The 17,263-nt window shown below is 39.7% G+C and overlaps 1 non-coding gene across 1 annotated transcript; it reads right to left on the reverse strand.

Annotated features, from left to right (window-relative positions):
• Window positions 1-16,751: 16,751 nt before the first annotated feature.
• Window positions 16,752-16,858, reverse strand: LOC121207987 (small nucleolar RNA R71). The gene has a single exon (XR_005903042.1). It is a non-coding gene; the product is annotated as a small nucleolar RNA R71 (small nucleolar RNA).
• Between the last annotated feature and the right edge of the window lie 405 nt (window positions 16,859-17,263).

Consider the following 17,263-nt stretch of genomic DNA (forward strand, 5'->3'; position numbering starts at 1 on the left):
TAGATTCCTCTCTGAGCCTAGTTTCTATAGAAACAAACGGCATCAGTATTGAAGCTCTGTGCAGGGAGACATCCAAGTAGTAATGCGCAAAGGTCAGTGTAGTCGATCCCTGTAACATGGGAGACTTTGACTAATAAACTGTACTAATTGGCCCAACCAAAAATTCTAGAAAAAAATATGTAGATGGGCATATGAGTCTAGTTTCAGGGAAAATTTACGGAACTAGATTTAGAGTATCAGAACTCAAGATATGATTTTTAAGGTGACAGTGATGCAGTTAGCCAACTGCCTGGAAAAATTTTAAAATGGACTGCATTAGTAAGCGAATTTAGTCTGTGAACCCCTCGTGTCTGACTCCGGCGACGGTCTCGGGTACGGGGTGTTACAGAACCTTTTGAATCCCTGTTCTTAGGGATCAACCTTGAGCCTCACAGGTGACATTTGGTAGGAACAATTGGGATTTCTTTAACATTGTTGATCAATCATTTTCTTTTTTGCTAATGATTGTAACATATTTTTTAACTCTTCCAGTCATGCTTGTAGATATTTTAAAGCTCTCGTAAAAAAATTTAGTTACTTAATGAGAAAGAGCATTCATTTGTGAATGTCACCCATTTCTCTTTCTTAATCATTTCCATTCATTTCTATCTATTTGGTTCTATGATAAATGCTAAAAGTAACATGTTTTAATCTCGTTCTTATGCATTTTTGGATGATTATTCTATGTTAATTATGAATTTTATGCTCCTAATCCTTTAAATTCAAGTTTTGATGCTTAATAGAGCATTTGGAATCAAAATAAGTGAAAATCAAAAAGTCAGAGTAGGCTATAGGAGCCACAGGCTAACCTTTTCCACATAACAGTGTGAGCCATACTGCCATGTGGTAGGTTTCTTTCAAGATTGAAGATTCCTAGTTGATTTCTTAGGAGATTATCATGAGTTTCTTTATTTCTTTCAGTTATATTGTTTCTTGGTTGTTTTTATTTGCAAGCATGAACTGATTTTCTAAATACCTAGGGGAGATGAACCCTATGATGAATTTTTTTCTTTTGATTTTTATTTTACGCAATAAATACTTAGATCTTGTACTTACTTATGTGTGCTTAATTCTTGGTTTAATATTTCTAGATTATTGATCCATGTTTGATGTGTGATAACTCTTGAAAAGAGTTATATTTCATGTCTTTAGACCTAGCTAATTGCTTGTACTTGGGTACATTTAGTGGCATTGTAGGACATTTTATTAGTATTTTTATCATTACATTATGAGCTTGGGCTGTGTTTACATGTTAGATACTTTTAATTTCGTGTGGAAGGGTTGTGTTTAGTGGTTTGACAGGTGTAGGATGTGCAGAAAGAAATAAATGAGTGAAGGTTTGCCAGGGCAAAAGGTTGGATAGTTTGCCAACACGAATGCCATGGCAATTTCGGGAAGATGACCGAGTCAACACTCAATGCATACTAGTCTCAGCCTAACTCTACTTGTACTAGAAAAATCTGCCTAAAAAATAGGATAAGATATCATGGATGTTGGAGTTACCCTAGGAAGAAAAGCTTATAAAAAACTGAAAGAGGAAGCCCTAAGTGTGAAGATCCAGAGGCAACAATAGAGGGTAGCGGCTGAGTAGAGATGGAAAGAGGAAATCGAAGGTAGTCCATTTTAGTCACCATAGGACACTATATTGCTGGATTGTGGGTTGGTTCAGCGACAACCATCTTCCTAAGTTTTTCCATTATTTCTTAATATGTTCTACCGTGAATTAATCTAATTGAAATGATGTTGGGTGTTATTTTGAACTTGAGCTAAATCTCATAGGGCCAAGATTACAAGATAAACCTTTATTTCCTTGGTTGAAGCATATATTCGATTTTAATTGCCAACCCATGAGCTAAATCTCATAGGCCCAAGATTACAGCATGAACGTTTATTTCATTGGTTGAAGCATATATTCGATTTAATCTATTGTTTCATTCAATTGCTTTTATTTCCCAATTGTGTGCGTACATTCTTTAGAAATAGTTGAGTATGTAGTATGCCTATAAACTAAACCTAATTTTGAAAAGGTTGGAATAGTTGAGCCGTAGTTGAACGATATAAGCAGGTATTCGTCCGAATACTTGTAGCGGATTCTAGACATAGAGCATCATTTGAATGAAGATAAAACAATGCAGGGTACCATACTAAGGCTTGTAGACATAGGCCAGTTAACTTGAGCTCTTGCTCTCGAAAGAAGTAGGTCACTTTAGGTCTCTTCTGATGACTAGATTGAGTACTTTTTTGTTGAAGCATTTATTTAAAGTAAGGGCAGATTTTTAGTAATTCCAACCTTCTAAATCAACATCATATACCTTCTAGCCTTTGCCATAGTATATTTGCCATAGCATTCGTAGTTATATATTTATCCGCTGACATTTTGTTCAAGTGATTATTCTCGTAATTGCCGTTGCATTTTTACTCTTGTCTTAGCATTTTCCAGTATTAGTCAGTATACATTTCACACACATCCTTACTACTTTAATTTACCACTGAATATTTATCCTGGTTTTGCCATAGCATTACTCATAATTCATTATAATAACTTAACCATGTTTGTACCTAATCCGATCCTTATGGAGATGATCTCACTTATCACTTTATTACTTGATCCGACGTGCATACTTGCACAATTCGCATGTCATATTCACACGTGACAAGTTTTTAGTGTCGGTACTCGGGATCGAAAAATTAGTGTAATCTTATCGTGTTAGGTGCTTACAAATAAATTATAAATAATATATTAAGGGCTAATATTTGATGTACTGTCAATGTATAATTCAATGCACTTATTTTTATTTCTAATATTTCTAATGATGTGACCTTTAGTTTTTTGATATTGAATAAAATTATAATTTGTGTGTGCATTAGTATAAATTTATATATTAAATATAAATCTTTTTGAGGGTTTACAAGCACAATTACAAAAACAACTTTGAGCAACAATAAAATAAAATAAAACCAATACAAACTATAAGTGAATGAATATCTAAATATAACCGGATGAAATCCACATACAACAATTGCATAGAGTAAAAATTAAAAAATCACACATAATAATTTCATATTTCTCAAACCTAATTTGAGAAGCCAAAATTCAAGCTTTGCTTTGCTTGCATTGGTTGCCAAAGTCTAGTGGTAAGCATTGGACTGCCTTGTTTAAGATATTAGTGGAAATATAACATCTCTTTGTTTGTCTAATCTTTTTCTTTATCACCAAAATTCTAACTCACATAAAATTAAGGATTGAGTACTTTTGTACAAACTTGACCTTGCATTATGTGATTTATGTGGGATTGGTGTTTAGAAAAAAAGACAATTAGGGCTATTTTAGCTATTGTTAGTATAACTTTTGAGTTTGAAGCTAATTACCACTTCAATTTTGATAAATTTAAAAAAAATTGTAAATATACATTTTCAAAAACATATATAATTACTTGGAAAATTAATCCCATAGACTAATTCACTAAAAGAACCTTTTGAATCCCTGTTCTTAGGGATCAACCTTGAGCCTCATGGGTGACATTTGGTAGGAACAATTGGGATTTCTTTAACATTGTTGATCAATCATTTTCTTTTTTGCTAATGATTGTAACATATTTTTTAAGTCTTCCAGTCATGCTTGTAGATCTTTTAAAGCTCTCGTAAAAAAATTTAGTTACTTAGTGAGAAAGAGCATTCATTTGTGAATGTCACCCATAGACAAGCATTGGATTGCCTTATTTAAGATATTAGTGGAAATAACATGTCTTTTTGTTTGTCTAATCCTTTTCTTTATCACCAAAATTCTAGCTCACATAAAATTAATGATTGAGTACTTTTGTACAAAATTGACTTATGCATTCTGTGGTTTATGTGGGATTGGTATTTAGAGAATAAGACAATTAAGACTTTTTTAGCTATTGTTAGTATAACTTTTGAGTTTGAAGCTACTTACCACTTCAATTTTGATAAATTAAAAAATAATTGTAAAATATACTTTTTTTAAAACATATATAATTGATAAACTGTAATTTATACATGTTCTCATCCCATGCTTAGCACATTTATGGATGGTTTCTCCTTAGATTTGGTGAACTCGATGCTCCTAATTCTTTAATTTCATGTTTTATACTTAGGTGAGCATAGGAGAGTAAAAACAGTGAGAGCCGAAAATGGAGAAAATGGACCCACATGGGAAATCAACACAGCCTGGACTTCCTCACACGACCGTGTCCTTTTGGCAGGATCGAAACATGACTTACACGTGTAGACTACACGCCCGTGCCTATTCAATAGCCTTGACCATGGGCTAGAGTAATCGCACACGGGCGTGTCCCTGCCTAGCCAAAATATAACCCTATTCAGAAAAGGCCAATTTGGAGGGATTTTAGGCATTCTAAAGCCTATTTAAACACCTGAAGAGGCACTTAGAAGGGGGACACGGAGTAGGAAGCAGGGAATTACTCAAGGAAAGTCGATTGATCCATCTCAGAAGCCGAATTCATCATCAAGACTGAAGATCTCCCTTCAAGTTCCTTCAAGAGTTTTGGGTTTTCTTATGTTTTGTTATCTTTATGCTTTTAAGATGTTTTCTTTCATAAGTATGAACTAAACCCCCTAAATACCTAAGGGGAATGAAACCTAAAACGGATCTTGTTATTATTATCTAAATTGTATGATAAATATTTGACTTGTTCTTAATTATGTGTTCTTAATTCTTGTTTTAATATTCTAGGATATTGATTCGAGTTAATGCTCTTATTCAGAGGAGGAATAGACCCTGTCTAAGAGTAAATTTGTCATAATTAAGCGGAGTTGATTGCACACCTAGAGATAGGGTGATAAGATTTTTTTGGATTAGGGTGAAACCTAATAAGGGGATCCATAGAGCGAGTTAATGCAACATTAGGGCATTAATTAGAAAGAGATTTCAATTAATCAACCTAGGGTTAGATGTTATTAGTTTCAAGAGAGATAATAATATAACTTTGGGATTTCTACGGATCAAGTCAAATGAATAAATCGTCTGGTTTAGAGTCAAATAACAAGTGAAGTCTAAGTGAATTTTTCCTTAGGTATTGTCTTAATCAATTGAATTTTGTAAAAAGTATTTTCTCAAAATTTCTCTCTATGTACCTTTAGTTTATTAATTAGTTTACTAGTACTCTTGGTTCCTTTGGGTTCGACAATCCAGTCTTGCTAAAGCTATACTACTGTTCGATAGGTACACTTGCTTTCCTCGTGATAATAGTTAGTTTCAAGAACTATTAATTATAAATATTTAAAACCTGTCGCGAATATCACGTATCAAGTTTTTGGCCCGTTGCCGGGGAACTAGGATATTAGGAACACTCAATTTTTATTACTTTAGCCATTCTACTTTATTTGAAATTTAAATTTTTATTTTCTTTTCTAATTTTTCTTTTCTTCATTCCTGGCAAGTTTTTATAGTGTATGACTAGAAGAAACCCGTCAGGACCATTACTGTTAGATAGTGAGATTGACCGCATAGTCCGTAGAAATCGAAGAGAAATAAGGTGAAGCTTACAATTCACAAAGGAAGAGCAAAAGGACGATACTTCTACCACAACCGAGGATATCGTTGATGAAACATCCTGATTTTCGGATTTATTCGCGATTTTCAATATTTTGTAAAGATTTTAAAATTTTGTATTTGGATGTGAAATTAATATTTTGAGTAGGTAAATAGGCTTATAGAAGGCCCATGTGTTGGCCAAAACCTGGTTGAATTTTTGAATTTTTGGACTTAGGAGTTAGGGGTTCTGGCTAGATGGCCCTTGTATAGAGTTATGGGTAAATTGCATCACAAAAAGAGCCTTAGTAGAGTGGCAAGGGTGACGCCACTAGGCTCCTAAAAAGATGGCGTGTGGAGCATTGGGGAAGGCATGGGATCGATTCCCTGTGTTGACAAATAGATGCATTTATTTTTAAGTGCAGGAGGGTAGTGTTGGAGTCTAGGTGGATTCTGCTAAAGGAGAGTTTGGATCAGTCCAAACGCTTGGATTAAGGAGTGATAAGGGGAGAGATTTAAGGGATTTGGAGAGAGGCTAAGAGTTGGCCGAATTAGGGGAATTAGAAAGGGGATTTTGGCAAAGGGGTATTAGGTTAGTATTTCGGCACTTAGGGTGTTGAGTGGTGCCGTTTTCTTTTACTGAAACACCTTAGGGTTGTTCTTTTCTCTCTTTTCCTCTCTAGCCGAAACCACCATTCTCTCTATTCTTCTTTCTTCATTTTTCTTCTTCAAAACCGTTCATCAAACCTGCTGTTCATCAACACTTGTGCCGAAACCACAAAAGCCAAAACCTCGAAAAATACATTAGTTGTGCCGATTTCTTCCAAGCCAAATCCTTCAATATTTTTGTGCCTAATAAACGACAATAATCTTTTCTAAACTCTAGAGACCCGTCGGCAATTCTACATCCAGGTTATAGTTTCATATTGTCATCTCCTTCATCACCCAAAAGTCGAAAAACCATAGATTTGGGTGCTTTAGCCGAAACTTCAAAACTCCGGGAGTCGAGTTCTACCGTCGTTTAAAAGATAAATCTGTACCAGATTGCGTGGAAATCAAAAAGGAGTAAGGGGTAAGTGTTCATCATCTCAGATCTGGTCCTATTTTACAAAGTTAGGAAAAGCCGAAGTCCCTAAAATCTAGGGAGGCTGTCGATTTGGGCATGTGGCTCTAAGGGTTTTTAACTGACGTTTTCTGTCAATGATTAGTGTCTTCTTAAGTGTTGGATTGAAGGCATGGGTTGTTGGAGCAATCGGATTCGGAGCTAGCTATCGATTTTGGCAAAAAGGTAAGGTTTCAAAGGCTTTTAGGGACATGGTTTGATCATGGATAAGTAGGTTGTGAGTTTAGTGATTATGGTTTGTAAATAAGAACTGTGCTAATCAATTGTAGGACATCGGAAGAGATCTCAGTAGCAGTCGTCGCGAATCAGGTGTGTACCGAACATCCTTTCTTAGTTCAATTCGGCAAAAGCCGAAATGTCGAAATTCCGGCATTTCATGGACTTGTGGGTATGCGAATGCTCTCAAGATGTAGAGTAATTTTTAAATCTAGCACCGCAAGGTGGTAAGTAAGTTTGTGTGACGTCTTAACGTACTTCGGAAAAAGAGGGCCTCGATGGGCCAAAAACTAGGCCCAATGGGCTTACGGACCAATATGGGTAAGAGAGGGGCAAATTAGCCTGTTAGTTAGATGGTGGAACCAAACTGCATAAAACTGTTGAAAATTACTAAAGTAGCTTGTGTAGTTGCTAAGTTACGAAAATTACCCCTAAAGAGCAAAATTACCGATATACCCCTAGGGTTTAAATTGGCTAAACTGCATGATTGATTAATACTGTATTTTACATGATATGCTTTTATTAATATCTGTTGCATGGGATTGGGGTATTGATGGAGGAAGTATTGAAAGTGGTTCATCCACGTACTGGAGGCTTTGCCTCAACTTACTGATATTTGAGCAGCGTTGCTGCAACTGTGGAGTGTAGGACTGGGTGGGTTGAGATATTCCCCACATGGAGTGTAGGGCTGGTACGGGTGCAGTGTAGCGGTTGGTGGGTTGAGTAGTCTCCCCAGATGGGTTTGCATGCATTACTACTATTGTTACCTATGTTACTGAACTAGGCCTATAGGCCACACTATTATGTAAAAAGGGGCTAAGGCCTTACTACTGTATTCTGGAAAGGGCTTCGGTCCACTGTGTACTGTTATCTGAATAGGGCTTAGGCCCAATGGGCTCGAGCTGATTTGGGCTTTGGATGGGTTTCTGTATGCACTGAGTTTCCCAAACTCACCCCTTCCTATTCCATCCTTGCAGGTGAGCCCTAGTTGGTGGACTTGGAGCTGGGCGGGATTCAGAGTGGCCATGAAGATTGATTGTCGGATTTAATAAGTTTAGCATTTAATTTGGATTGTTTTTATTATGCTTAAAGTTGTAATAAGACCGCTCTTTTTAATTAATTTTATTTTAGGGATTATTAAACTGGTTAGCACTAGGGTTCGTTTTATAAAAAAAACTACTTGTTTTTAAAAGATCACGATGACGCGCAAAGTTTCCCAAAGTAAATGTTTTTCCAAGAAAATAAATATTTTAAGCAGACTTAAACTTGTTTTAATATTCGTAGACACGTAGCCTGCTTAAAGTGTGGCAATGGATGTGTGCATGTCTAGGAGTGGATCCGGGAAGAGCTTGGTACTTAAGCGGTCCTATAAGACTCACATCTTCTTTTCTGGCTTCCTACCTAGTGCACAGCTTCCATTCACTTTAACTTAAAACAAGAACTGATTTTTTCTAAACTCTAAACAAAGAATTTAGATACACACATGTTTTTTTGAAACATCTCCATGTGACATACTAAATTCGGCCGTAACGTCTGGGCCGGGTTTGGGGTGTTACATTTAGTGGTATCAGAGCCTGGTTGCAACAACTCGGCTGTGGATCGGGTCCAAAAATCTTTTCAAAAAAAAAATTCTATAAGTTTTCGAAGATGTTCAAAGTTTTTCTATTGTTAAATGGGGTTAAATCAATAGTTTTAAAATAAAAGTGTTTTCAAATCAAATCTTTTTATTTTCGGTAAATGAAAACATGGGTATTTTTAAAAAAAAATTGGACTGATAAGGAAGTGGCACACTGAATCCCTGGCACCAAGTCTGTAAGTGTTCTTTTTCTGCTTTAAATATTTATATGGAACTGGACTTGAAATAATACTGTAGATAGTACTGAGCCTTAGAGATAGTGCTATTGATAATGTAGTATTAGGGCTACAAAACTGGGACCGTAGCTAAATTGTGATTGCGCGAAAATAACTCTGAAACTCTATCTGTTCATAAGACATTCTGTAATAAACAGTGAAACCAGTAAACTAATGTCATAAAATTCGTAATAAGATAAATCGTTATGAGTACAAGGGTTACTCGGGGAAGAGGCCGTGGTCGAGGCCGAGGTAGCACCCAAGCTGGATCTGCATCATCTGAACACATACCAGCTGGCGAGGCACATCCACCACCAGTTAATGAAAATGGGCCATATGACCGAGCCGCAGGGGATGACGCTTTGTCTCAGGCCATGTCAGGGTTTTGGAAAGGGTGGCCGGAGCTAACATCGGGCCCATGAATAGGGGGTCCATTTATGAACGACTTCGGGCTAACGGAGCTGAGATTTTTAGGGGCGTATCTGGAGTGGCCCCAAATGTGGCTGAGTACTGGTTGGAAGCCACAGAGCGGATCATGGATGACCTAGACTGCTCAGTAGAACAGAAGTTGAAAGGGACAGTGTCGTTGCTGCAGGATGAAGCGTATCAGTGGTGGATTACTGTGAGAGAGGGTACCCCAGCTGAGAGGGTAACATGGGAGCTGTTCAAACAGACCTTTAAGGCAAAATATTTTGAAGCTAGCTATATGGATGCACGCAGAAAGGAGTTCTTGAAACTGACTCAGGGAAATAAGACCATTGCTGAATATGAGGCGGAGTTTCTACGATTGAGTCGGTATGCTAATGGCATCGTTTCCATCGAATACGAGCGCAGCGTTTGTTTTGAGGATGGCCTCAGAGATGAGTTAATGGTGCTCATATTTTGCTGCACTGGTAGAGAAGGCTAAGATAGCCGAGGAGGTGAAGCAAACCGAACGGAAGAATCGTGATAGGGATCGAAATCGGTTCGGGAGGAATGCTGGACCAGTGGGTGCTGCAAATCGAAATGTTAAGAGAGCTAGGATGGAGGAACCGGTTCGAGCAGTTCTGGTGAACACAGGTAGACCGTAAGCTTGTGGGGATTGCAGCAGAACGCATCAAGGAGAGTGCTGGAAGCGTTTTGGGGCTTGTCTTCGTTGTGGGTCTAAGGAGCATAGGATTAAGGATTGTCCTAGGAGGGCCACTCAGGCTTAGGGGGCCGAACAAGGGGCTGTGCGACCGGCTCAACCTGTGAGGGATGGACCACCGCTGCCAAGAGGTCGTGGACAAGGTCGCGGTGGTAATGGCCGTGGACGTGGGGCACCCGGCGGGGGTATTGGTAACGCGGATGCTCGTCAGCCAGCTTTGGTGTATGCTGCTCGTCGCCGCGAGGAGGGTGACGCACCTGATGTCATAACTGGTACGTTTTTTATATATGGTGTACCTTATACTGCTCTGATCGATGTGGGATCAACCCATTCATATGTGGCATATAACATTTCTGGGGCACTGGGTGTGCACTTCGAGGAGACTGTGTGTGGGGTGTCTGTGATAAGTCCTTTAGGTCATTCGGTTAAGGTAGAGAAACTCTTCAAGAAGGTGCCTCTGGAGATTCAAGGCGGGGTTTTCTGTGGGGATTTGATGGAGTTACCGCTTGAAGAATTCGATTTGATACTAGGGATGGATTGGTTGACCAAGCATAAGGTAACGTTGGATTGTGCAGCTAAGAGGATGGTGTTAAGGACTGTCAATGATGAAGAGGTAATGATTATTGGAGAACGAAGGGATTACTTATCCAATGTAGTATCGGCGTTGAGGGCTGAGAAACTGATGCGCAAGGGGTGCGAGGCATATCTGGCTTTGGTAAGCCAAGCTGAAACTGAGGATTTGACTGTGGAGACCATCAGAACTGTTAGGGAATTCCGGGATGTTTTTCCGGAAGAGCTTCCTGGATTACCTCCGAATCGGGAAGTTGAGTTTGGAATCGATTTGTTGCCTGGAACAGCTCCAGTATCTATTGCACCCTATAGGATGGCACCGAAGGAGTTAGTGGAACTGAAGGCTCAAATTCAAGAGTTGTTAGATAGAGGCTTCATTAGGCCTAGTGTGTCTCCTTGGGGAGCACCGGTCCTGTTTGTGAAGAAAAAGGACGGAACGATGCGCATGTGCATCGATTATCGCCAATTGAACAAACTGACAATTAAGAATAAGTATCCACTACCAAGGATTGACGATCTGTTTGACCAGCTTAGGGGAGCTTCAGTATTCTCCAAAATCGATCTTCGTTCTGGATACCATCAGCTAAGGGTAAAAGAAGGGGATATTCATAAGACAGCATTCCGAACTCGATATGGACATTATGAGTTTGTGGTCATGTCGTTTGGGCTGACGAACGCACCTGCAGCTTTTATGGATCTGATGAATCGAGTATTCCAACCTTACTTGGATCGGTTCGTAGTCGTCTTTATCGATGATATCCTGGTATACTCTGAAACGGAGGCGAAGCATGATGAGCATCTCCGTATTGTGCTGCAAGTGTTAAGGGAAAAGGAGCTCTATGCGAAATTCAGCAAGTGTGAATTCTGGTTGAGGGAGGTAACCTTCCTAGGGCATGTGGTCTCTGCCGAGGGGATTAAGGTGGATCCTCGTAAAATTGAAGCAATTCTGGAATGGAAGCCACCTAGGTCGGTATTAGAAATTCGGAGTTTTCTAGGGTTAGCAGGTTACTACAGAAGGTTTGTGGAGGGTTTCTCGGTGATGGCGGCACCCTTGACAAAACTCATAAGGAAAGGAGTACCATTTGTCTGGACCGAGAAACAGCAAAAAGCTTTTGATCGGTTGAAAAAGGTAATGACCGAAGCGCCAGTGTTGATTCAACCGGTGTCTGGGAAGGACTTTACTGTATACAGCGATGCGTCGTATGTGGGGTTAGGTTGCGTACTGATGCAAGAGGGCAAGGTGGTCGCTTATGCATCGCGACAGCTTAAGGCTCATGAGGTGAATTACCCTACGCATGATTTGGAGCTAGCAGCGGTGATTTTTGTGTTAAAAATTTGGAGACACTACTTATATGGGGAAAAGTGCATCATATACACAGATCATAAGAGCCTAAAGTATTTGTTGATTGAGAAGGAGTTGAACCTTAGGCAACGAAGATGGGTGGAGTTGCTTAAAGACTACGACTGTTCGATAGAGTACCACCCAGGAAAGGCTAATGTGGTGGCGGATGCGTTGAGTCGAAGGGTTGTTACTGATTTGAGAGCCTTGTTCGCACGTTTAAGTCTGCTCGACGATGGAAGCTTGTTGACAGAACTGCAAGTAAGGCCTACTTGGACTGAGCAAATTAGGGAAAAACAGTTGAAGGACGATTCATTAGCTCTTCGGTTCCAGCATGTTAAGAGTAGTGAGAACGAGGATTTTAGGTTGAACACTGAAGGAGTTTTGTGCTTTTGTGGAAGGGTTTGTATTCCAAAGGACCCTGAATTGAGGCAGTTAATTCTAAAAGAGGCTCATGGTGGACTCTGTGCCATGCATTCAGGGGGAATAAATTATATCGAGACTTGCGAGAGGTGTACTGGTGGCCCGGATTAAAACGAGAGGTGACTGAAGTTGTTGGGAAATGTCTGACGTGCCAGCAGGTTAAGGCTGAGCACCAATTGCCTTCGGGATTACTGTAACCTGTGAAAATTCCGCTATGGAAGTGGGAAAGAGTAACAATGGACTTTGTGAGTGGGTTACCTTTGACACCCACCAAGAAAGATTCGGTGGGGGTGGTTGTGGATAGGTTAACAAAATCTGCTCATTTCATACCTGTTCGTACCGACTAGTCACTGCAAAAGTTGGCCAAGTTATATGTGGCGGAGGTAGTGCGACTGCATGGGGTGCCAGTGTCGATAATTTCTGATCGAGACCCTAGGTTTACATCTCGGTTTTGGCAGAAGTTACAGGAAGCCTTGGGTACACGATTGGATTTTAGCATCGCTTTTCACCCACAGACAGATGGACAGTCAGAAAGGGTTATTCAGGTTCTGGAGGATATGTTGAGAGGTTGTATCATTGATTTTCGTGGAAGTTGGGAGGACTACTTGCCATTGGCGGAGTTTTCTTACAATAACAGCTATCAAGCAAGTATTCAGATGGCACCATATGAAGCGCTCTATGGGCGAAGATGTCGTACGCCGACGTGTTGGACAGAATTGGGTGAACGACGAGTGCTTGGACCGGAATTGGTGGCAGACACTGAAAGCAAGGTTAGGCTGATAAGGGATCGGTTAAAGGAGGCATCTGATAGACAAAAGTCGTATGCGGATCTGAAGCACAAAGAGATTGAGTTCGCTGTTGGGGATATGGTTTTCTTGAAGGTTTCCCCTTGGAAGAAAATTTTGAGATTTGGTAAGAAGGGTAAGTTGAGCCCACGGTTTATTGGGCCTTACCGAATTGTTAAGCGGGTTGGACCAGTGGCTTATCAGCTAGAGTTACCACTAGAACTGCATCGTATCCACGACGTTTTTCATGTATCCATGCTGAGGCTATATCGATCTGACCCAACTCACATCATACCAGTTGCAGAAATCGAGGTACAGTCAGATTTAACTTTCGAAGAGGAACCTGTGCAAATACTTGATCGTGACGTCAAGGTGTTGAGAAGGAAATCAGTTCCACTAGTGAAAGTACTTTGGAGGAACCATGGCAAAGAAGAAGCTACTTGGGAGACTGAGGAGCCTATGCGTCAACAGTACCCTCAACTGTTCTAATAAGGTAAAATTTTGAGGTCGAAATTTCTTTAAGGAGGGTAGAGTTGTAACATCCTGATTTTCGGATTTATTCGCGGTTTTCAATATTTTGTAAAGATTTTAAAATTTTGTATTTAGATGTGAAATTAATATTTTGAGTAGGCAAATGGGCTTATAGAAGGCCCATGTGTTGGCCAAAACCCGGTTAAATTTTTGAATTTTTGGACTTAGGAGTTAGGGGTTCTGGCTAGATGGCCCTTGTATAGAGTTATGGGTAAATTGCATCACAAAAAGAGCCTTAGTAGAGTGGCAAGGGTGACGCCACTAGGCTCCTAAAAAGATGGCGTGTGGAGCATTGGGGAAGGCATGGGATCGATTCCCTGTGTTGACAAATAGATGCATTTATTTTTAAGTGCAGGAGGGGTAGTGTTGGAGTCCAGGTGGATTCTGCTAAAGGAGAGTTTGGATCAGTCCAAACACTTGGATTAAGGAGTGATAAGGGGAGAGATTTAAGGGATTTGGAGAGAGGCTAAGAGTTGGCCGAATTAGGGGAATTAGAAAGGGGATTTCGGTAGAGGGGTATTAGGTTAGTATTTTGGCACTTAGGGTGTTGAGTGGTGCCGTTTTCTTTTGCTGAAATACCTTAGGGTTATTCTTTTCTCTCTTTTCCTCTCTAGCCGAAACCACCATTCTCTCTATTCTTCTTTCTTCATTTTTCTTCTTCAAAACCGTTCATCAAACCTGCTGTTCATCAACACTTGTGCCGAAACCACAAAAGCCGAAACCTCAAAAAATACATTAGTTGTGCCGATTTCTTCCAAGCCAAATCCTTCGATATTTTTGTGCCTAATAAACGACAATCATCTTTTCTAAATTCTAGAGACCTGTCGGCAATTCTACATCCAGGTTATAGTTTCATATTGGCATCTCTTTCATCACCTAAAAGGCGAAAAACCATAGATTTGGGGGCTTTTAGCCGAAACTTCAAAACCCCGGGTGTCGAGTTCTACCATCGTTTGAAAGATAAATCTGCACCAGATTGCGTGGAGATAAAAAAGGAGTAAGGGGTAAGTGTTCATCATCTCAGATCTGGTCCTATTTTACAAAGTTAGGAAAAGCCGAAGTCCCAAAAATCTAGGGAGGCTGTTGATTTGGGCATGTGGCTCTAAGGGTTTTTAACTGACGTTTTCTGTCAATGATTAGTGTCTTCTTAAGTGTTGGATTGAAGGCGTGGGTTGTTGGAGCAATCGGATTCGGAGCTAGCTATCGGTTTTGGCAAAAAGGTAAGGTTTCAAAGGCTTTTAGGGACATGGTTCGATCATGGATAAGTAGGTTGTGGGTTTAGTGATTATGGTTTGTAAATAAGAACTGTGCTAATCAATTGTAGGACAACGGAAGAGATCTCAGTAGCAGTCGTCACGAATCAAGTGTGTACCGAACACCCTTTCTTAGTTCAATTCGGCAAAAGTCGAAATGCCGAAATTTTGGCATTTCATGGACTTGTGGGTATGCGAATGCTCTCAAGACGTAGAGTAATTTTTAGATCTAGCACCGCAAGGTGGTAAGTAAGTTTGTGTGACGTCTTAATGTACTTCGGAAAAAGAGGGCCTCGATGGGCCAAAAACTAGGCCCAATGGGCTTACGGACCAATATGGGTAAGAGAGGGGCAAATTAGCCTTTTAGTTAGATGGTGGAACCAAACTGCATAAAACTGTTGAAAATTACTGAAGTAGCTTGTGTAGTTGCTAAGTTACGAAAATTACCCCTAAAGAGCAAAATTATCGATATACCCCTAGGGTTTAAATTGGCTAAACTGCATGATTGATTAATACTGTATTTTACATGATATGCTTTTATTAATATCTATTGCATGGGATTGGGGTATTGATTAAGGAAGTATTGAAAGTGGTTCATCCACGTACTGGAGGCTTTGCCTCAACTTACTGATATTTGAGCAGAGTTGCTGCAACTGTGTAATGTAGGGCTGGGTGGGTTGAGATATTCCCGACATGGAGTGTAGGGCTGGTACGGGTGCAGTGTAGTGGTTGGTGGGTTGAGTAGTCTCCCCAGATGGGTTTGAATGCATTACTACTATTGTTACCTATGTTACTGAACTGGGCCTATGGGCCACACTGTTATGTAAAAAGGGGCTAAGGCCTTGCTACTGTATTCTGGAAAGGGCTTCGGTCCACTGTGTACTGTTATCTGAATAGGGCTTAGGCCCAATGGGCTCGAGCTGATTTGGGCTTTGGATGGGTTTCTGTATGCACTGAGTTTCCCAAACTCACCCCTTCCTATTCCATCCTTGCAGGTGAGCCCTAGTTGGTGGACTTGGAGCTGGGCGAGATTCAGAGTGGCCATGAAGATTGATTGCCGGATTTAATAAGTTTAGCATTTAATTTGGATTATTTTTATTATGCTTAAAGTTGTAATAAGGCCGCTCTTTTTAATTAATTTTATTTTGGGGATTATTAAACTGGTTAGCACTAGGGTTCGTTTTATAAAAAAAAACTACTTGTTTTTAAAAGATCACGATGACGCACAAAGTTTCCGGAAAGTAAATGTTTTTCCAAGAAAATAAATATTTTAAGCAGACTTAAACTTGTTTTAATATTCGTAGACACCTAACCTGCTTAAAGTGTGGCAATGGATGTGTGCATGTCTAGGAGTGGATCCGGGAAGAGCTTGGTACTTAAGCAGTCCTATAAGACTCACCTCCTCTTTTCTGGCTTCCTACCTGGTGCACAGCTTCCATTCACTTTAACTTAAAACAAGAACTGATTTTTGCTAAACTCTAAACAAAGAATTTAGATACACACATATTTTTTTGAAACATCTCCATGTGACATACTAAATTCGGCCGTAACGTCTGGGCCGGGTTTGGGGTGTTACAGTTGAAAACCAAGAAAATCCACTACCTCCTGCGATTGCTGTTAATCAAATCTGATTATGCTAAACCTTCTTTAACAGGAACTGAATCGAGCATAGTTAGACCTACTGTAGCTACAAATACTTTTTATCTGAAACCTAACACAATTCAAATGATACAGAAATTTGTTTAGTTTGATGGTTTGCAGGACGAAGATCCCAACGCTCACTTGGCAAACTTTTTGGAACTATGTGATACATTTAAAATTAATGGCATTTCTGATGATGCCATTCGCCTTCGGTTATTCCCTTTTTCATTGAAAAATAAAGCTAAAAAGTGGTTGAATTTGTTACCACGAGGGTCAATCACTACTTGGGAACAAATGATCGAAAAGTTTTTATTAAAATATTTTTCGCCGGCTAAAATGGCTAACTTATGTAATGATACCTCTTCTTTTGTGCAGATGGATTTTGAAACACTCTACGATGCATAGGAGAGATACAAGGACCTCTTGAGAAGATGCCCTCACCATGGGTTACCACTCTGGCTACAGATTCAAACGTTCCATAATGGCCTGAATCCTTTGACTCGACAAACTGCTGGTGGAACCATCAATAATAAGACACCCGAAGATGCTTATGAATTTATAGAAGAGATGTCACTGAATAATTATCAGTGGCAAGTCATGAGGACAAAGCCCACAAAAGCAGCTAGCGTTTATAACGTCGATTCAGTAACCATGCTCTCTAATCAAGTAGAACTCTTGAATAAGAAAATTGACGGTTTTCTTAGTTCTTCACCTAGTAATGCAGTGCAAAGCAAGTGGAGGTGTATTGAGCAATCCTGATTACCCACCCTATGGCCACAATATGGAGAATGAGTAGTTAAATTACATGGGTAATAATCGTCGATCTCAAAATAATCCTTATAATAATACTTACA

The sequence above is a fragment of the Gossypium hirsutum genome, chromosome A01 (assembly GCF_007990345.1).
Source record: "Gossypium hirsutum isolate 1008001.06 chromosome A01, Gossypium_hirsutum_v2.1, whole genome shotgun sequence".
Lineage (NCBI taxonomy): Eukaryota > Viridiplantae > Streptophyta > Magnoliopsida > Malvales > Malvaceae > Gossypium > Gossypium hirsutum.